Source organism: Cimex lectularius, unplaced genomic scaffold, assembly GCF_000648675.2.
Source record: "Cimex lectularius strain Harlan isolate CLEC.00 unplaced genomic scaffold, Clec_2.1 scaffold85, whole genome shotgun sequence".
NCBI classification, from domain to species: domain Eukaryota; kingdom Metazoa; phylum Arthropoda; class Insecta; order Hemiptera; family Cimicidae; genus Cimex; species Cimex lectularius.
In genome coordinates, this window is record NW_019392718.1 from 1205684 (window position 1) to 1228398 (window position 22715).

Consider the following 22715-nt stretch of genomic DNA (forward strand, 5'->3'; position numbering starts at 1 on the left):
GCTAATAAATACATGCATTCAAACAAAACATATAGACACACAACACATAAGACATATTATATACAATAAAAAACACCAATTTCACCTAAAAAGCGGTACAGGGGACCCGGAAACTCGCTGCAGTGGTCGAGTACCATTTTCAGATTGGATGGCTGGCCTACACGCTCCCTGTAGGGAGCAAAGACATGACTGTTTTATTTATTACATGAAGTAGTATTTTTTGTACATTTAAGTTTGGCCAGTTGTACCTTAAGTTTTTTTTAAGTGATTTGGAAAAACATGGTTAAAACGGCGCTCACAATACCATTCTGAAAGACCTGACGGTCGTGCGGGTTTAGCATTCTAACTTTCTGAATTTGTAATGTTGTAGGAGTTATTTTATATCTTAATATTTCTTTGACGTAATTTTTTATATACTTTATAGAATTTATTATATACAATATATTTGCATTGCATTCCATAAAATTCTACACTTATAACCGATAGATTTTAAGTTAAATAGCCATGTTATTTTGCATAGTACAATTAAAGAGTATAATACTTTTGCTGCCAGTTTTTCGGCGAGAATGCTTCACGGGGACCAAAGTCTTTTCTAACTGTACCCGAAGATACATTTAATTGACCTATGTTCTTATTATCTAATCAAGCAAGTTGGTAAAAAAATTACCCGGGATGTTATATTCCTTCATGTTCAGTTATTTAATGCTGACCCAGTAAAATTATATTTTATTCATGAGAACGCTTTCATTCCGATTAGAAAAGCGCCTGTTTAAATTGTCACCAGGCACTCAGAAATCGTGAATGTGTGATTACTTTTGTATTAGGGAAATGGCAATCAAGCAGTTAAAAGCACGCTTAAATTAACTTTTCCCTATTGTGTCGATTAACCCGCATTAAAACATTCGCATTTAAAAAAATGATTTAATTTAAATCTTTTTTTAAATAAAATTAAACAATTTAGAAATAAAAAGGTTATGATTAGATTGTTGCCTAAACCTTTGAAAATGTAAGGATCATGTTCAATTTTTTTCGTTTGAAATGAATATTTGCGTGTAGTGAAGAAGTTTCTCGGTTTTTTGTTAGTTTTTTCAATTACGTCTCTAATTTTATTTCCTACGCCAGTTTTATTTTTTCCATCAACACTACAGTATTAAACAAACAGAAAAATTGTATCTCTCTTTTCTCCCATAGTGAAAATCTGTGGGTTTGCCCTTCTGTCGAGTTTGATCAAATAATGTTTTTCTGAAATGGGGAAAAGCCAGCTTTGGTGACGACGACGGCCTTAAGGCGGGCTGTTAACACCAGGTGTCTCATCGAATCTTTAAATCCAAGCCACTTCATTTTTTTTCTTACATGAGCTTTTAACTTTTTCACTTTCAAGACGAGTTTATATCTAACCATATATGGCTTTAATGAATGGCAAAAATCTACGTATAACTTTTTAATTCCATTAAATCATCATCAGTCACTAAATGTTGAAACATGTGCTTCTCTTTTTACATTTTTTATTTACGACGTTTCAGGGATATTTCATCCCTTTATCAAGACGGCCAGTGTTCAGATAAGCTGTTATTTTTTACTTGTTAAATTTATTTATATAGGCTTCTGTTTCTCAAATTTTTCTCTTTCTGTTAAATCTAAACCGTTAAAATAAAATGATAAACTTAAAAGCCGAAAACAAAAAAGTAATATTAAAAACGAAGAACAATTTACATTTTGCTACCCATCATGGTAAACCCATACTTTAACGTTTTCTTGCATAAAACTAGGAAATTTAATAAATAACGTTCAGAAGGTGGCTGATTATACATTAAAAAAACATTTATGCAAAGCTAATGAGCAACTGTTTATCTGCACACATGCCAATTTGAAAAACTGGAAAAAATTCTCCGAAACCTTGTTGAAAAAGGGGAAAAATAGCAAAAGGGAGTTTAAACACCTATGACAGAATGCCACATCAAAAAATCAATTATTGTCAAATCATTGAACAACAAAATAGTTTTGATAAATTGGTTACATCGTCCTAGTGATTTACAAAAGAACTATTTTAGCTGAGAATGCAAAAATTTGAATAAAATAGATTTTTATTATGATTTTTTTTCTCTGAATTACGTTATTTTTATATGCATAAATAATCATTTTCGAAATAAATCAATACGATGAGTTCAACTTTGTTTGACAATAGTATGTTGCTGTCCTTAAACAATAATTAATTAATTAATTAAGCCACCCGCTCAGCTATGCGGAAGCATATAAACAATATTATTTTGTTAATTGGTCATATATTGCTTTCAGGGGATTGTCATGGTTAAAGTGGTAAACTTGGTAAATGTTATGTTTAACTGATTTTGGAATTAGACCTATCGAGAAACAAAACGGGACAGGAAAAGCAATCTGTGATTCATTAATATACTCAATTTTGTCTTGCTTCATATCAAAAAATAATTTGCAAATAAAATCCAATTATAACTTCTTCTAGTAGAAAATACGTAGTAATTTGAAATAATTGTGTTTTTCAATAATATAAAAATTGCGATATAAATTATTTTCTTTCCATCGTTCTATTAAAGACAGCTGAAAAACATGAGTTAGTATAACAGCCATACTTTTACAACGCCCGCTGGTAAATGCAATTTTTCGCTCTCAGAAAACCTATATCATTCTAGTATGTTGGAATGCAATAACCCAAACAATTATAAAATGTTATATATCCTGATATTTTATTAGCCTACCGCAAGAGTCAGTTTCTAGGTTGATTCTGCGTATTGCAATGAAGAAAATATTTTTTCAAAATCAGTCTTGCAAAAGGATATCTAAAGGTGGGATAATAGGTCATCTCAAAAAAACCACAACCAGTTTTTATCCACAACGTTTCGGATTTATTTTAATTTAATGTTTTTTAGATTTTTAGATCAACATGGTTATCGTTGTTTCTTCACTACTTACAATGGTTAAAAAAGAGGTCGTCAGTCATTAATATTTTATAACAGTTTATTTTAAAAAAGAGCCAGTGTGGTACTTATTCAGATTACGAAAAAAACGTTTTAATATTTTGAACCTGACTAGACTCTTATCACAACCTCTCATGTGACGTTCGACCTCTTATCAACATCTTATCACAGACCAAAGAATTATCATTAAATGAAAGAAACGGAAGAATTTCTAGGGAGTCCAATGAAGTCCAACAAGACTGGGTCGTAAACCTGACAGATAAGCCTATATCGGACGAAATAGTTGAAATATTGTCAGTTGGTCCAAAATTTAATTTGAAAAGTAAATTAACAAGCAAGACAGTCATGGACACATGCGAACTGGAAGTTTTCCTAAGTAAAGAACAAGATGAAAACCTTAAAGGGGAAGTTAGGGCGGCAATAACCAATATAATGACAAACTTTCATAATAAAAATAAAAATAAAAACATCACCTCATTGGACAGATGTGTTAATCACTAGATCGGACAAAGGAAATAAGACGGTCCTCATAGACAATAAAGAGTATAAAGACAAAATGGAAATACTATTAGGTGATACAAATACTTACATTTTGTCTAGAAAAGATATCACGCCCGGTATTCAAAAGAAAAATAATATACTAATTGCTAATTTAATAAAGGACGGGCTTGTTTCCCCACAACAGGGATATCACTTAAAATGCCACAACGGGGTTGCGCCAAGAGCATACGGTTTGCCGAAAATTCATAAACAAACAATCCACTTAGGCCCATTATTAGCTGGATAGGCTCTCCCACCTACAAGTTGTCAAAATTTCTGGTAAAAACGCTGAGCCATTTTAGAAAATTTAATTCCTATAACATATCTAACTCTTTGGAATTTAAAGAGAAAATAATAAAATTTCAGTTACCTAATGATTATAAAGTGGTATCTTTTGATGTGAGTGCATTGTTTACTAATTTGCCCATTGAGTTAATACTAGAAAATGTTGGCAATAAATGGCCATTAATCGAAGAACACACATGTATACCAAAAGATAGATTTCTTGAATTACTAAAATTTTGCTGTTCTTGTATGTATAAAATTCTGTGCATTGTAATGGCAAAACATATAAACAAATTTTTGGAGTGGCAATGGGGAATCCGTTGAGTCCAGTGCTTCTGATCTGGAGATGTCTGAATTATTATTATTATTTTTTATATTGGCCTTATGATCTTTGCATATTAGCCATGACGAATTCTTATATATGTTGTTCAATTGGGAGTTATCGGGAAAAAAGGGCCAGAGGCGACGGTGGGAATCGAACCCACGACCGCGGCGTGAGAGTCTCTCATGCTAACCACTCGGCTACCGCGGTCCGCTGTCTGAATTGTTGAACGTGTGTTTGGCGAAACTTGATTTTGCCCCCCCCCCTTTTTGTATTTATACGTGGACGACATTTTGACGGCCCTTCCAATAGATAAAATTGATGAGGTACTGAAAATACTTAACAGTTACCATGAAAGACTAAATTTCACCTGTGAGGTGGAGGAAGACGGTTGTATAGCGTTTTTGGATGTGAAAGTAACACATAAGGTTAATGGAAATCTGAGTACGAGTTGGTACTCCAAACCATGGCATCGAACCGGCTAATACAGTATATCCTCCCATTCTTGGTCAACTAAAGTTAACGTGCTGATTGGATTACTAAGAAGGGTTTTCAATTTGTCGTCGAAAGGTGTTACCAAGAAAGACAAAACACTGGTTCGGGAAATTTTAAAAAAGAATGGGTACCCGAGAAAAATGGTAAATAAATTTATAAAGATCTGTGGAAGATAAACCCAAACGAAAACTCGGAAATCCTAGAAGATGAAAATGATTCTGAAATTTCCTATATCATTTTCCCTTATATCCAAGGGTTGTCAGAACAGTTGAGAAGTTGTCTGAAAAGGAAGTTTCCTCTAGTTAAGTTGGCCTTCCGAAACAGTAATGCGGTTAAAAAATACTACTCACCGCTAAAAGATAAAATTGAAAAAGGACTACAATCAGGCCTGGTATACAAAATTGAATGTAAAGACTGCAAGAAAGTGGTGAAATGGTGAATATGGTGAAATCAAACAATACCTAAAGAACAGAATTTATCAACATAAATACACAGTCCAAACTAGTAAAAACAATGAAACTGCCTTGGCACAACATGCAGTTGTTGATTGTCATACATTTTTATTTGATGATGTTAATATTGTTACAAAGGAACGAAATAGTAAAAAACGAAAGTTCCTGGAGGCCCTTTACATAAAAAAGGATAAACTGTCTGTTAATTATCGTCAAGACTGTGATATGATAAGTGATTGCTATTTTAATTTGTTAAACAATATATAAAAATAATCTAGTCAATTTTAAAATCTGGAGGAAACTTAAAATCTGTGATAGTGCTGATAATAATTGTTAAAATATTATCGTTAAAATATTGTTAATAAAATAAATAAAATTTGTTGTGTACCAAACTGGCTCTTTTTTAAAATAAACTGTTATAAAATATTAATGACTGACGACCACTTTTTTAACCATTGTAAGTAGTGAAGAAACAATGATAACCATGTTGATCTAAAAATGTAAAAAATATTTGTTCTGTGTACAGGCGTTAACTCACCTGAGGAAGGATTAAAATAAATCCGAAGCGTTTTGGATAAAAACTGGTTGTGGCTTTTTGAGATGACCTATTATCCCACCTTCAAGAAGGAAAAATCATAAGATTAACTGTTGAGGTCAAATATAAGAAAACGATATCTAAAGTTTAAAAAAATTGTTCAAAGCGTCAATGGAATTTTAGACGAATTCAATAATATATAAGAATAATAATAAGAATAGAGAGCGGTAAAACATGCAACAAAGCGGTTTATTCACACACGTGTATGGATTAAATTTATGACCACTTAGGATAATAAATGGTTTACCTAGACTTGGTCTCTACCGTTAAGTTTTCAATTCTTCATTCCAGTAATTAAGCTGCACTATCTTCCGTAGACAGCTCTGTGGAAACTGCAAAATGTGAAGAGCAGAAAATAATTACAATAATAACAAAACAATTGTTATTTAAAAACAAAATTCACTGAAGATAACGAGAAGCCTGAACAAAAATAGTGAAATAGGCAAACCGAAATGATCGAAAACGGATAAAATTCAAGTTCATTACACGCAGAAAAAAAACTTCTTGTTAAAAAAAGGTTTAATGCTATATCCTTATAATAAATTATAACCTATATAATGATAATACAAATTATTTTTACCAATAAAAGTACTATCTATACCTACCAAAATTCCCTCCAGAAATCGGAATTGGAGACCCAAAGATTTGCTGTCGATCTCGAGAACAATTCTCAAACTCGGAAACCTTCCTACTCGCTCCCTATATGAAGCCAATGGACCCTTCAATTAAGTTGAACACATTGAGTTAGGTTTCTCTGCATGTCGGACACGTACGCGCATCGTCTGCACGTTCGTTGCCTTTCAGTCCGACGTGTCCAGCTACCCACACAACAACCACCATTTTTCCGAGACGCTCCAGCTCAGCATATATTTCGAACAATAGCACGACGAGAGGTTCCACCGAGAATCTGTCCACAACGCACTCAAGGAGTCAGTGCCCATGAGGTAGGATGAATCCTTCCCGGATTGCAGGAATCCAAGGACGTGCTGAATCGCTTACAGCATTGAGGCTGGTATTCGGTGGCTGGCCAAAGGACTAGTCCTGTACGCGCACGAGACCACAAGAACGACCTGATAATACCTGATAATTCGCTAGACCGAATCGATGAATTTTTTCACCTTTTGAAAGTGCTTTCTATTCACAAAAATATAGGGAGAGTCGAAAATTCTGCGATTTGTTCTGAAGATGTTGAAATTTTTCTTCGAAGCTTGATAATTTCCGTTTAATTTATAGAGTATCGGAATGTTTTTTTAGTTTAAGCTTAAAAAAATACAAATGAAATTTTCAACAATTTTCACTTTTTTTAAAACCAGTTATTCTATAGAGTAAAATGTCGGGTTCTGAAGGAAAACTTTAATATTTCCAGAGAAAAAAAATCTACGAATTTGTGAATTTCTTATATCATTCTTTTTAAATATTAAATACATTATGTTTAGTGATCTAACTGACCAAATTACATTCTTTAATTAATTATTCTTTTTATGTAAGGTCTTGGTTGAAATGAAAAAGTTAGTGTCACGAGCGGGATTCGAACCCACGAACTTCTCGTGACACTAATTTTTCATTTCAACCAAGACCTTTTTGAATGTACAATATTTATCTTTTCTATATCTGTTTAAATATATTCGATGGAACGGTGTTACTTTACAATCAGGAATAAATAAATGAAGCATCAACACAGCTGCAGAGCGCAGGCTAATTACAAAAGATGTGTTCTGTGAAAGGTTCATAATGACCGAAAAACGATGTGCTAAAGAAAATGTAACCGGGGTGGAAAGTGGGGCCAAATTAGGTTTCTCATGGAAAATGCGAGGAAAACATGACTACAGTGCTAATATAAGAAAATGAAAGGCATAACACAATTTCGCTGTCGTTGAAGGACCGGTCCGAAACCGTAATCATTTTGAAAATGATTTATTATTACCAAGGATGAAACCGCCTGACATCAAGGCTCAACTCGTGCCAGTTTCCCTCTTAAAACACCCTTCTGCTCTCTTCACCGGCCCATCTTCCCCAGAGGTAAATGAGTTAGTGTCAACACGGGTTCTCAATCCCTAAACTAACCAAATCTTTTATACATAGCCCCCTTCCCTGTTAAGGCTCCGATTCGGTGAACGTCTCTACTTGTTAGGGATCCTTTTCCTTTTTAGAATCCTTGGAATCGTCCTTTGCCAGTTAATCTTGAAAGAGAAGGCCAACTTGTCAAATAACTAACCCAATCGTCCCTGCCTTTATTTATTTAAGTGATTTCAATAGCCAACATTAGATTTTTGCATAATGTAAAATTATTTATTGTAGTTTTTATGGGGGATGGAAGGATCACTTTTTACACTAACTGAAAGGCTAAAATCTGTAAAACCTTGGAACCTAAAGAACATAAACTCCTAATTGTCCTGTTTTAATTCTAATTTGTTTAATAGATTTATATATTTTTTCCTTTAGGTTCTGTTTTTGTGTACGTTTTGTTTATTAAATTGATTTCGGCTTTTATGATGTCGGCCGCTACTATTTTTCTGTATAAGTCGATTTTTTTTCAGTTTTAGTAATTATTAATCTAAGAAAGATATAGTAGTGCTGTTGAGTTCTATCGTTACTGTGTTGTATGGATCCATCAGCCCTAAATTAACATATATAAGTACACACATCATTATTTATATATTACACATTATTTATATACTCTTTCTGTGTTGACAAATTATTCTCGTCCTCTGACGGCCTTTTACGTACGAATACAATTTCACCTTTGTCAGGCATCGAAATGGCTTTTTAGCGAAAGAAAAATCACATGTCAAAAGAAGGAATACTTCTAAAAATATTCATCGCAGCCTACATCATGTTTGGTAGAATGTTTACCGGTTGTCAGTTTTATGCAAATCTCTTAGCACATTTGTACTATAGCCGTTCGTTAAAAAAAATATGTGAGTGTGTGTGTGTTTATGTATAACACAAAGTAACAATGTATTTCTTTTTGGCTGATCGGAATGGTTACAGGTTATACGAGAAGTAGAAGACAAGGAGGATAAGGTTGGTTAGTTTATTATTTATTTAAACGGAGAGCGCAGTGGAAGATTTATCGTTTTATCTATGCCAAGAGGGTGCTCTTAAAATATAACTTTCTACGTTTTTAAGATATCGGTCGACGCCAAATGACCTTTGGATTTGTCAACAAAAACCCTAAATTCCGGAAATATCTTGTAAACTCTCTAATTTTCTGGCAGGTTGAACTCGTCCAAACCTCAAGCCCGTTATACATCATTACAAACTTCAATGTAAACAGTTTTCTTTCCTTGTAGCTTTGAGTACTTTACTGAGTATATTTATTTTTTAATAGGAAGGAAGAGCTTATCAATATCACGCAGTATTGATTTTCTTTACTAAATGATATTTTCTGAGAAAAACATAAAGCAATCAGTTGTAAAATATTTAGTTTTATCATGTTTCATAACATTACGCAGTGGCAAAGTTATTAAGAAAATAGGCAAGTAGTCAGAAAGAATAATTAATTATTCATCAGTCAGTCACATTATTTAAATTCAAGTTTTTGGATCGAAACTTCAACATCTCAAACATTTTTTCCTCGAAACGTTTCGAGCGATTACATTGACTTTTAACTCAATGCTTACGAAAGGTTAATGTAATCCAGGTCGGGAAGAAGGGTTTTGCCTCTAGCCCTCGTTTAAATTAAGTTTGTCCTAATGGTAAAATCTACTCCCTCTAATGGAACTATCGGGGCATTTCGTTGCATCCTTGCAGGAAAGTCTTCTAACTAACAATTAACTCAAGACAAAACTATTTCCCGGAATACAAATTCACATGAGGTCACGTTTAAGTTGTAAAGATAAGGCCAAACTTATGAGTTTTAACTATTGTCTCTGTGATATTTAATTAAAATGAAGAGATTTTTCATATTTGGATTATTTTAAAATGAAATGAAAATCTTTAAATTCTTGAAAAACTCCAATTTAAAAGATAAAACCCTAGTACTAAGGATGAGAAAACCTTCCCGTCCCATTAGTTTGGGTTCCTTCATTTTACTCCACTTTGCAGCAGGTATACAGTGTAATGGATACTACTGCCGCTTCTCTTAAACGATAACAGTATTGCTCAAGGATCTTCTAGATGTAGCGCAAGTCTTCGACATATATGGCACCAGGGTTTACTGTGCAAACCTAAAAAGATTCTTGCCAGTACCTTTTACCTTATCCTCCGAACCTATCTGACAAACGGAATTGTCGTGCCTGTCAGGGATGATGAAGGATACTAGAAAGGAGGGTTTTTCACTCCCCTGCCAGGAGAACAAATCTTTCTTCGTATATCACAGCAAAATGTGGTGTCCCGCAAGGAAGTACTTTTGCCTCGAACATTTTTACAATATGCACTTCTGAAAATACTACTTACCCGGACACAGACATCTACACGTTTGTTGACGACAAGGCAATCCTCTCTTCTCCCTCCAACCCATCCGTTGTAAGCTCCTATTTGTCACCTCATCCTATTTCTAGACTGGAACCGCAAATGGAGAAACAAACTGAAGGAAAGCAAATATTTTCAATGAACTAAGAAAGTCACTTCTCTCCGTTTACTGAATGACATACTGATACCCATTGCTGACATAATACAATACCTGGGACTGTACATTGATAAAAAACTGTGGTGAAACACTCGCCTAATACAAGATAACCGACGCTACAAACTTTTTTTGAGAGGATTCGATCAACTACCTTACCATTTACAAAATTCTTATTCGGTATAGATCTACGAAGTAGAAGACATCCAAACATTACAATTTATCCCGTATTCAAGCTCTTCAAGCCAAAATTCTAAGAAAAATACTTAATTCTCCCTTCTACGTATCCTAAACTAGTCACACTGACCTCTATATTCCATTCGTTTACGACCTTTTAACATGTTATCAGAAATTCCAAAACACTCTTTCTACCAATAACCTTCCTAATTAACCCTCCCTGGAAATCCACCACGTTAGATAAACAGGCCGTGACCTGGAATTTTTCTCAGTAAGTGTTTGTGTGTGCAATGTGAAGTTGGCTTTTCCCATCATATTTTATTTTATAATGTTATGCAATGAATTGTCAAATCTACTTATTGTAACTTAAGTTGCAGGTGTAAATAATTATAATTTTTTAAATAATAATGATTATTACTATTTTAAAAAATCTTTAGAATTCTGAATGCAGAATGACTAAGTAATTTTAAATTTAAATATTTGTGTAAACCAGTAGTGAAGGGATGGCAGACGTGGAGAATCTCTACCGTCTGAAACAAAAACCGGAGAAACCGGGCGGATAAATCGGAATGATCAATTTTATTTTTGTCTGTCAATTTAAAGCTGGAAGTTTTCGACTCGGTAAATCATTTAATGAAAAGATGGTGAAATCTTTAGAAAGCTTAAACGACTTTTGTAGCAAATTTAAAATCATTCATCTTAACAACATAACACTATCAACAATATTACCAAAATCTTACTTGTCTATTAAAAACAAATCCTAGCTTTTAGTATAATATTTTTAGTTTTTCTTTCTCCATGTAAAGAAAACTTTATAACTGTCGTATGGGATTTATGATCATTTTTCATTTTTCTCAACTGACAACAGCTTTTATAGGACAAAGTTTAAATGATAATTAAGTAAACTTTAAATCATCTATAATTATACTAGTCAAATTTAAAAAAAAATACATTTCCATTCTGCCTAGATTGAGATTTTCCTCACATCGTAGGGGCAATTAGCGTATACTTGTGATGAAGTGTGATCATCTATTGTTCTCCTTATCTTGCTACCCGTGAAATCCAACACGACTCAATGGATGGAATTTAACTCACGCCGATGTCAATTTGTCATAAATAAAAAACTCAACGTACACCAACAGGGTTCAAATTTGTCAGTTTACAAAAAGGCTGTATTGATAAAAGTTCAGGCGAGTTGAGTATTACAGATCCAATCTTTTAAAACATTGGATGAAGACTCACTACAAAGGATATATTATATTCTTGACAAATTAGTTTTGACTGTAATGTTATAACCTTCACTTTATTGTGTTAAATTTAATGTTAAACATCCTAGAAAATCAAAATAATCGGCGGGTTTTAACAATAACGAAACAATTTTAAATGTAGTTTAGTCGGTTTTACAATCTAGTCAGTATTTAACAAAACTGCTTAGATTCTCAACTTTTACAATTCGACAAGGTTAAAAATAACAAAGAGAGTATAAATCGTTTCTAAAGGAAATTTATGTGCAGGAGTTAACGCCGTTTCCGATGACATAAACTAGGCGTCTGTTTTTATAAAACGCTCCAGTCTCTCGTTGGGAAAAAGCAATGAAGGACTGGGACCCTCATCACGGCTTTCTACTTGCTGCAATTAACCAGCCCGATAAAAATTTCCCAGGCGGAACGGTTTTACGGGGAAATGACTTTTTACGGCGCTAGTATACGAAGTTTCATCACGGCATTGTTCATTTTCGACCCGTAACAATGCGAGTCAATGTGACCCGAATTGACGTCAAAGAGAAACAGCTATAAAAATCCCTTAATGGATAAACTTAAGTATAAAATACAATTAAATGTAATAGTCACAAATAAAGTTTTTTATATGCAAGTACACATCAAATAGGTTTTTATGTAGAAATGTGATAAAATGTTTGACTAAAGTTTTATTTTATTTCCGACGTTCCGTTGATTTTAGTTTGCCAGGCGCTTTTCGGCTACTCGCCATCTTTAGTGCTGGGTCTGTCCAACGTGATTGTTTAATTTATAATTGTACTACTCAACTGCAGACAAGGATGAAACTATAAGACATACAAACAAAGTCGAAAAAAAGGTACTCGAGTATGTTTTTCCCTTTTACCTTTTTTTCGACTTTTTGTACGTCTTGTAGTTTCATCCCGGTCTGCGTGAGAATTTGTGGTGATTTTCTATGAAGTCAGTTGGGTATTCGTAAACCCACAAATGGACAACAGTCACACACTATTTTCACACCACTGTACCACTTAACGAGAAAACGTACCAACGATCACAAAGAATGACCGGAACAATACAAAAGCAGGCTTCATCACCAAAGGACCCGACAAAAAAAACGCTTATTCACTACAACCTCTTAAGAGAGAATTAACTTCACAGAATCACACTGAAGATGGCGAACCAACCCAGTGAGGATAAGCAGACAAAAATTAATAGAAAGGTCAAAATTTACTAATCAGTGTTTTATTATTGTGAATAAATAGATTAGTTAAGGAATATTATTGTGTCTTTGGTAAGATTTTCTTTATCTACAATTAAAGATTTATGACCATTTTGTTCATCATCAAACAAACAACATTGTTTTAATGAAATAAGTACATGTTTTTACGGTCATAAAATGAAAATCGGTCAGAGTATTCAGAAATTTGATTACATTAACCTCACGTACATGCTGCAAATTGCTGACAGTGCGTGAAGTTTGAATAATTACAATTAGCGGAATTTTAACATTTCAACAGGTTTCTATTACAAGTCGGAGGCATGCGAAACAGTTCGTTAAAAGACCATCGCCGAAAATAACCGCAGACTTACTAATTTTAAAACCTGTTAGGACTAAAAGGAAACTAGAAGACAGCAGGGCTACTGACAGTACACTGCAGACTACCAAAGTCAAATATAGAATGACTAAAGCAGCAGAAACAAGCCTTTGCCGATATTGCCAAGATGAAGAAGAAACTGCGGAACATATTATCTGGTAGTGCAAACCCCTATGAAATTCCTATATCTAAGATAGGTAAAAGCCAACGCCTAATAGTACCAAGCCTGTTTAAATCGTTAAAAGTTTAAATAAGTGCTTTAGACAATGGTGAGATGGCATAATAGCCCAAATTTGGTCGCTGTGTGTAAGATGGTGGTAAAGGAATCGACTCAAAGTAATCTAAACCTAAAGGTAAGGGTTTGCAAAAATATGACAAATTAATTTATCCAAGAGTTTCCTGCTAATTGTTTTGGATAAGCAGTTTCAGTGAGGAACTACCTCATTAAAAAGTCTGACTTCACGTGTCATTCATAATTTCTCAAATTATATATTCTATTAAACCAATTTTTTTTATTGGCCTTATGATCTTGCATATTAGCCATAGTACGAATTCTTGTGTGTCGAAATTGGGGGTTATCGGGAAAAAAGGGCCAGAGGCGACGGTGGGAATCGAACCCACGACCGCGGCGTGAGAGTCTCTCATGCTAACCACTCGGCTACCGCGGTCCAACAATTTTCAAACAAATGTTTAAAATTATTCTAGGTGTGTATTAGATCAGACGTAGTTTTTATTTTAAAAATTAAACGACAAAGATATAAGTTACAAAGAACAAAAAAATTGAAGCTTAGGTGACAAAGATTACCCTAGAAAACCTGCCAGAGCTGAAATATTCAAATTAATTACCAACCTCGTGAATTCCGAATTATACTGCACAATTAAATTGGTCAATACGTGAATTTGGTTCTCTTTTGCGATAAAAAATCACAAACATAGGGAATAAGATCTTTTGATGATTTTAAATATTATAATAATAACAAATAAAAAGCATCATTTCTTCGAAATACCACTGAGCGGCCACCCTTTAAACCAATATAAAAATTATGTATAAACTACAGTTGGGAGGCCTGGGATGACCCCTTTGATTTAGTTGTTACCCATAATTATGTAATATTTAGCCTTGCTGGGTTGGTCTGCCAGACGCCTTTCGGCAATTGGTCATCCTCTGCCACCCTCACCATCTTATAGAAAGAAACTCGACATCTCAAAAAACCCTAGAAACCGATGCTGGTAACAACCAAATTACAAATTGTGCATTGATAAAATGTAAATATATCAAAAAATATATTCTCCCAAGAAATAAACAATTCAACTTTACACGTGCACTTCTTAACATTAGGAATGAACCATATTTTCCAATTAAGGATTCAACTCCGGCCCGCAAATCCGCCTAGTCACATTTTTAAATGGACAAAATAAAAGGTTTACATAAGCCTAAAAAACGCAAATTGGCTACCATCAATTTTCCCTTTTTTTACCTAACAGACTTAAAATCAGCTTGACAGAAAGTCGATCAATTTTCTGAATGGGTAAAACCTTGGTGAGGAGGCTTTCACTCAAAACGATGACAAGTTTCATGAATAAGGTATAAGGAAAAAATTGTTCAGAAAAAAAGGTAGTGTGCGCGAACTGAGCATGTGTAATTATTTATAATTTGTAAGTAAGTAAATATCACATACTTAACATAGCAATTTTTTTGTTATTTTTGTAGTATTGTATATTATCACTTAAAGCGTATGCATCACTCATGGATAATAAAAGAAATATCTGGATTTTTCCGTGTAAATATTCAATTGAGATTTTCTTAGATAGTACACGGTGAAAAATGAATATTTCCTTAAATAATCTAATTTTTATCACTGGCTGATTTTCTCTCAACATCAAGCCAGTAATTGTATCATTGGGCCAATAATTTTTTTCATCTATTTTCCTGGTTTAATAAAACGTTGGAATATAAAAATAATGATTTGTCCTACAGGCGAGACATACATTTACAAAAATCGCTTTGCTTCATTTTGGCAATTAGAACAATTTGGAAACTCGAACTTGGAATTCGCCGAGCGTATTCTACGGTTTTGTCAAAGGTAATTAATTAAGAAGATGTTAAAACCAAATCCTATTAAAATATCATTATACGATATTACGTACCTAGCACCTACCTAGCAAACAATTAATTTGTAATACAAAGCCAACTTCAATAGAAACATGTTCCACCTGGTTTCGACAATCTGGTTTTACAAATATGCGGTTGTTTAACAGTCTAAAACGGAGATTTGATATGGAAGAGGATTTCGATTGACTAATTCCGTGTGTTTTGAAACAGAGAAATTGTAATTTACATAAATATTCAACCCATATTGCTACCTCAACTTTATCATCACACCATCCCCTTCATACAATACAATAATAAACACCGCCAAAGGGCTACTTCACAGAATTATTACCCTGAGCCATGAATCTTTTCATCACAGGAACATAAAGATATACAAACATATCATACATATTAATCACTACCCTAAACACATATTCGAATAATCCACAACTACAACTCAACACTAAATCCATTCTTTTCATTCACCGCCTATCACCCAAATTAAACAGATTTCTTTCTTCTCATAAATTTAAAATAGCCTTCAAAAATTATTCATACCCTTTTTTTCCAAAATTAAAGATCCCACACCTGTAGCAAATAAGTCGGTCAGACCACGAAATCTAATGGAATTAAAATCTCACTAATACTCTCAACACGACAGAGACTCGACTACACAGAAAACACACACTTTGAGTGGGTACAAATACTTTGATGTTGATTAGGATTTGGGTTGTGGTCTTCAAACATACAATGTTTTTATATCAACGCCCAAGCTTTCGACAAGTTTTATTGCCTTCTTCAGGGGATCTACAGAGACATAGGGACATATTCATTTAAATAGTTATAAATTACCGTAAATTGCAATAATTGTACTTACAGATACAAAGTCATAACTTAAACACATTACACATTTCACGATATGTATATATACAAACTATATACATATATAATAAATAAATAAATAAAAACCTCTTCTTAATAGCCTCTTACATATATATGCATTTTTTTAAAACAGTAACAATTACTTAACAATTAGTATTCTTTAGGTACATAAATATCACAGGCGTTTGACTAGAAAATTGTGTTTATGTTTTGAAAACAATGTTTATAAATCCCAGGCCCTGATGATCATCTCAATAAAGATCGAAACGTTAGCATAAAGAAAATGTTTTTCTAAACCTACGTCACACTGACCGCATCTCACGATCTCTAAATAATTATTAATTAACTAAATACTACACGTTCAACCCATATTTCAAAACTTTATAGATTATTAGATGAATATTTAAAACTTGTATATATTTGGCTTTAAAAAAGTTAAAAACTAGGCAAATTGTTCAAATTTTTGTTGTCATTTCATCTATCGAATCTGACCAGAAACCTGCATGCTAGTAGTGTACATACAAATTAATTTATTTTAGAATTTCGATTTCAATCAATATTTACAATGTAACTTCCTTCTAAGATGAGCTCTGTTTCCAAAATAAACGTAAATTAAATTACAATGTAAATAATTCTAGAATATTTCAAGAATTGCAAGCATATTTTTGAAAAAGTTTATTTGGTTTTCTTGAAAAATTATGTTTTCTTTTCATCATTGTACAGCATGTATACACGTCCACGGTTCATAAAACTGTAGACATATCTGGATATTTACGGCCCTGGAATCATGTTTAATGGCTCGCTTAAAAGCCGTTACATGGATGAGATGTTTTCTGATCGGTGTATTGGACGAAGGGGAACACTTGAGTGCTCTCCACCTTTTCCAGATTTATTACCTCTTAATTACCTTTTGCAAGGTTTTCTTTAAAAATGGAATTGAGGCAATCAATTGAGCGCAAAGTTGAAAGTTGAACCCTGGAGGTCAAAATTTGAAAATATACATAATATTACAGACAGAACACGCATTAGCCTTTTATTCGGCTTTAACGACACGATATAAATAAAATGTTTTATTTGAAAATTGATAAATATTTGGATGCGGCCTGCAAACAGGTGAGAGAACCCGTGAGATTTAATTATTACACAATAAAACAAAATAGATTGAACTGTTGATAAATTGTGTGTTTTTTTTATTTTTCTAGTGTTAAATCTGTTATATTTGTATATGTATATCCAAATTTTTTGAATATGTTTAAATTTTTTCTTATTTTAAGTCGTGCAACACTTTTATGTCTGTTTTGTTGTGGTTTTCTGAGAGATAATTCTCATAAGTTTATTTTTCGTCATTATATCTAAGCGATATTTTTAAACCTCCACTAATATAAAATGGCAGCGCATAAAGAGTATAAAAACAAAGAAACATAGAAAACAATGAATATAATAAAACGAGGTATTGTCAAATATCACTTTTTTTTAACAAAAACATATATTACATAAAGCATAATTTTCAATAAAAAATATTATATAATTACAACACAAACAGTTAAGCTAATATAAAGACAATTATGTAAAGCATTATTTATCATTGTATACTTTGCATTTGAAGATTTCTGTTTATTAATTTTTTTTAAATTAAAAAAATTACAATACTTCAAACATCAACGATATATTTTTCATGAAAAATATAAATTTTGAATAACTTCTTTTCAGTTTTGTTTCATTTCATTAAATAATTATATTTGGGGAAATGTCATGATTAACGCTCATCATCAGTATGAAGGAGTTACAACCACAAAAGTGAGCCGTCGATGACTCGCCAACAAGTTTCAATGAGAAGTTGTTTTTTAATTCTACTCAATTTTGAACGTGCGAAAAACATGAATTGTAACACAGTTAAATATTATCCTAAGAAATACTGCATGAAAATAATTCTAAATTAGTGATTAATTTGTGTATTAAATATTATTTACGTATATATTTAAAATAGGAGGTAATTCAAAATCTATTATATTATTTATGCAATTATCTCTATATTTAATTTAACATTTTTTTATTTCAAATTTCTCATACCATCTAGTTCCCTCCCTTTATTGAAACGGTGTAACACTGTTGTATTTAAATTGTGTTTTGTCATTTAGATGGTCCTTAAATTCAGAAAATTTGTTCAATTTAGGCAAGTGCTTTTTAACTCTCATTTTAATTTCTCAGCCGCTTTGCCCAATAAATTTAATATCGCAATCATGACAATTAAATTGGTAAACACCGCTTTCTGACAAGTAGTCAACCTTGTCTTTAGGTTTTGAAAGGATGTTTCTAAGTGAACATATATTTCTAAAAGGTACTCTAAAACCTTTTTGTTTTTTAGAATTTTACCTTTACAACAACATAAACATTCATTTTTGGTGGAGTGGTTGAATCCGATTGTTGCTTCTTTTAAAGTTAATTTTGTTATTCTTTTTACTATCAATCTATCCATAAATATCCCTTGATATCCATTGTTTTAAGCTAAGGTTTTAATTGTGTGTAATTCTTTTTTATAATTAGCTGGTGTTAATCATAGTTTCAACATATGATCTATGAAACAAATGGATCTAGCAGCTTTTCGGGTCCATGGGTAAAAAGAATTTGTTGTATCATGGTGCGTGTAGTTGAGGGTTTTCTGTATGTCTATTTCAATTAGGTTATGTATTAGAGACAGTTTTAAGTTTAAACAACCGTCTTTATTTATTTCCAATCTAAAATGTATAGTAGACTGTCAAGAATTAATTGGAGAAATTGTTTCATATCCTCAAGGGTTCCCGACATAAAATATCATCTACATAGCGTTTCCAAAAAAAGGACATATTTAATTAATTCGTTGGTTGACTTGAAGAGAATTTTTTCAAAATTATTATTTCGGCACAAAGTGAGGATAATGGAGATTCTTGGGTTACCAATTGTAGGGATTATGTATGGCAGTCACGATAACGTCGCTACGATATGAGAAATATTACGGAAGGGGTCCATATATTCTCCAAGTATTAATCCCATCCCTGGAACTAATAAAAAAATGTTCATAATATAGGCTATTGAGTGAATAATACTTTTTATAGCAATCTAAAAAATAATAATTTGAACATATTTTTTTATTAGTGCGGTCTATGCAGCTATAGACATACTTTGAATAATGCATTGAAAAATTTAAAAACTAAATAATATAAATACGGAAATGTTACGATCATGGCAACTCATATTATTTACATGTTTTTAACTTTACTGTTCATACTTTGTTTTAGGCTTTAAATTGAAAATAATATAGGTAATGCCTACCAAAATGAGAGAAATCGTTATTTAGTTAATAATTTTTTAACTTTTATATTTTTTTATTGGTAGTACCATTTAGTTTTTAAAATTAATCTACAACACAGGCCAATAGGTTTTGATAATGGGAGACAAGACCGATTTTATCTATATGGGAAAAGTAACTCCATATTAATGCACATTTCTCAAAAATTATTAAATAAATTCTCTAAATTTATTTTGTTACTTGCAAATTGATGTACATGCACGTTAGGTTGGTTCATCCTAGATTTAGCCTAGTTAATTTCAGTATGTAATGTAAATGTATTTAAGTACGTAAAGCTTGGTCATCAACCCCACAATGGATAGTAGCGCGAAGTGCAAAGATAACTAAAGCACTATCTTAGACAAATACATCGTTTAAAAAAAATGACCTGTGTGTTTTGTGACCAGTCTGTGTGGTAGGTAATTTTGATACGATATTTAAAAAGTATATTTTGTTTTATATCTTGTACAAATTAGTTTTGGAAAATGGAGCTAATTTGTTCAGAAATCGTCTAATTTTGTCACGGGCATCTGGCAAAATAATATGGATTCATTCTTCGCCATATTTTCCAACTTATTTTTATATTATACTAATAATAAGCTACGATAAGAATGAATATTTCCCTGAAAATATATTTAATAATGGGTTTAAAAAAAATGTTGAGATGCTAAACCTACAAGACTGTTTTGTCTTGCGGAATAGTATTCGAAGCGCCGTGTTTTCACGGTTTTTCTTGGAGAAATGATAAATGGTGGCGCGAGTGTTGTTCAATCTTTTTAACAAGATAGTTCCTACTGGCAGTAAGTTGTTTTTTACGATCAGGATTTCGAGCTTATAGCTCATCATCAGGTTGAAGGAATTTATAACCACGTCTCTCGACATGAATTGTAAGAGTGAACCCGCCGATCCCCCGCCAAAACGACGTTCTAATGAGAAGCTGATTTTGAATTAAATTTAAATATTATATTAATAAATACTGTAAGAAAATAAATATAAATTAGTGATTAATTCGTGTTTTTGTTTATTAATTAATCAAACATTAAAATGATTATTTATTAATAAATCAAAAATACATTAATAATGGATTAGTAAATTAATGATAAAATTAAATAATAAAAACTAAATTTGTTAAAACTAAAAGTGGATTAATTTGTAAATTTTATATTATTTAGGTACATATTTAAAACAGGAGGTAAATCAAAATCGATTATATTATTAATGCATTTATCTCCATGTTCAAATTCACATATTTAGATTTCAAATTTGAAATTTGAAACCAATCTAGTTCCCTCCCTTTTTTGAAACTATGTAACACTGTTGAGTTGTTTACATTTAAATTTAAATTTTTTTTAGGTGGTCAATTACAAAAATTTGTTTGATTTTTTGTTCTTTAACTCTCGTTTTAATTTCTCATATATTTAATGCCTCAATCATTACAATTAAGTTGCTAAACCCAAATTTTTGCCAAGATGTCATCCTTGTCTTCAGGTTTAGAGAGGATGTTTATAAGTAAACACTACCTCGGAAATCTCTTCTAAAACTTACTAAATTCTTCCTTAAATGTTAACACATTTTTTGTATGAAAAGTGGTATTCTTTTGATAAGAATTTGAATTTTGGAAAAACTGCCAATTTTTTTCCACAGACACTAAACATTTTTTAAATCCTCCAGCAATAACTATTCTAAAACATTCAAGTAATGATTCGAAAACTTATTATTTAAATCGGTTGCACACTCAGCGTCGAAAAGTGCGTATTTATGTGTAAAAACGTGATTTTTCAGAAAAAGCCACGATCTAAAAACAGAGGCAATTCACACTGAAAATATATATATGTACGTCAATACGGACTTTCATTGGAACAGTAGGTGTTTTCTACTCAGTTTTGAACTTCATAGAATTATCGATTTCACAATAGCAACTTATACAAAGATTTTCACGCTCAGTGTTGTAGAATTCTGGTGTTTTCTTTCTTCAGATGGATGTCAAATTATTTTACAAATAAGCAAAGAAGGTTTTTACCTTTAATTATTTATTTACACTTTGTGAACATTTGCATAATCCTTGGTAAATATTTATAGCTTTTTTACACAATTTTAATTATAAAATTATTAATGTGTTACAATCAGATTTTTTCTTAGCATTCCTGAGAAATTATAAATAATTATGAATAAAACATATTTTTATATACATATTTATACATGTATTTTTGAGAGCTTCCAAACCAATGACAGCCGATTTCAATACATAAATTATAAAACACTTCCAACGCAGGAAAAATTCATTTGAAAACATGGTTAGATGCAGAAAATCCTTAAGCTTCAGTTATATTTGCTTTTGTCTTGCCTTTCTTATAAGAAAATGATCATTTTCTTTGTTAGGGATCTACAACTGTCGATCTTGTTATTTTCAAAATGCTATCAAAAATGTAAATTTAACAAAAATAATTTTAAACTTATTATTACGCCTTTTAAAGAAATTTAATTATTTTCTTTGTTTCTGATTAATCCGTTTAAAAATTGTTTATTTAGGCGAATAAAATGACCCTCCGTTATAAATAATCCTTTTTTATAGTATATTCAACAATTAGAATATACACAAAGCTTCTATTTTAAATTATAGTTCGGTGACCATTGAATAAATAATATTAATAAATTCCCAGTATTCCCTCTGAAATTGCAGCTCAGCCAAGAAATAAATTCATTTTTTAATAGAAGAAAATGTTTGTACAACTCGACTGGAGATAATCGCGAAAAGGCTTTTATATCAAAGTAGTATAAACATTTAGAACATAGATAACGTGTTTATTTTTTGGTCCTGATTAAAATAGAATTTTATTTTACCATCTTTCACCTTTCTTACCTACCTATTGATTCCATTCTGTCCGATTTGATTTTTGGGTTCCGGATTTTGTAACTAAACCTAAGTATGTCAATTTGTTTATATAGTGATATTCCCCACAATTAACCAATTAAGAATTTATAAAACTTTAATTTACTACGTACTATAAGTTTCTAATTTAAATATTTGAAAGAGAAGACTCCGCCCTGGAATTTGTTCGCTGAAAGGAGTCCGCTACCTATAAAATTTGGTAAGCCCTAGCCTACATCATTTGGAATTCTGAAACTACACAATAAGAAAAAACTGTTGCATAGAAAGTAACATGAGATATTTACTTTTGTCAAATTACTAACGAATTTGTTT

The 22715-nt window shown here is 32.0% G+C and overlaps 1 protein-coding gene across 7 annotated transcripts in view; it reads right to left on the minus strand.

Moving 5' to 3' along the window:
• The window catches only part of LOC106670654 (calcitonin gene-related peptide type 1 receptor-like), a 149003-nt gene that overhangs the window by 70071 nt on the left and 56217 nt on the right, over positions 1 to 22715 (minus strand). For 3 of the 7 annotated variants that reach the window (XM_024226600.1, XM_014401184.2, XM_024226601.1), the window contains one exon: positions 5888 to 5972. The exons of the other annotated variants lie outside the window; for them this stretch is intronic. The gene's annotated coding sequence lies outside the window, so the exon portion shown is untranslated. The remainder of the gene's footprint in view (positions 1 to 5887; positions 5973 to 22715) is intronic. 7 annotated transcript variants of the gene reach the window in all.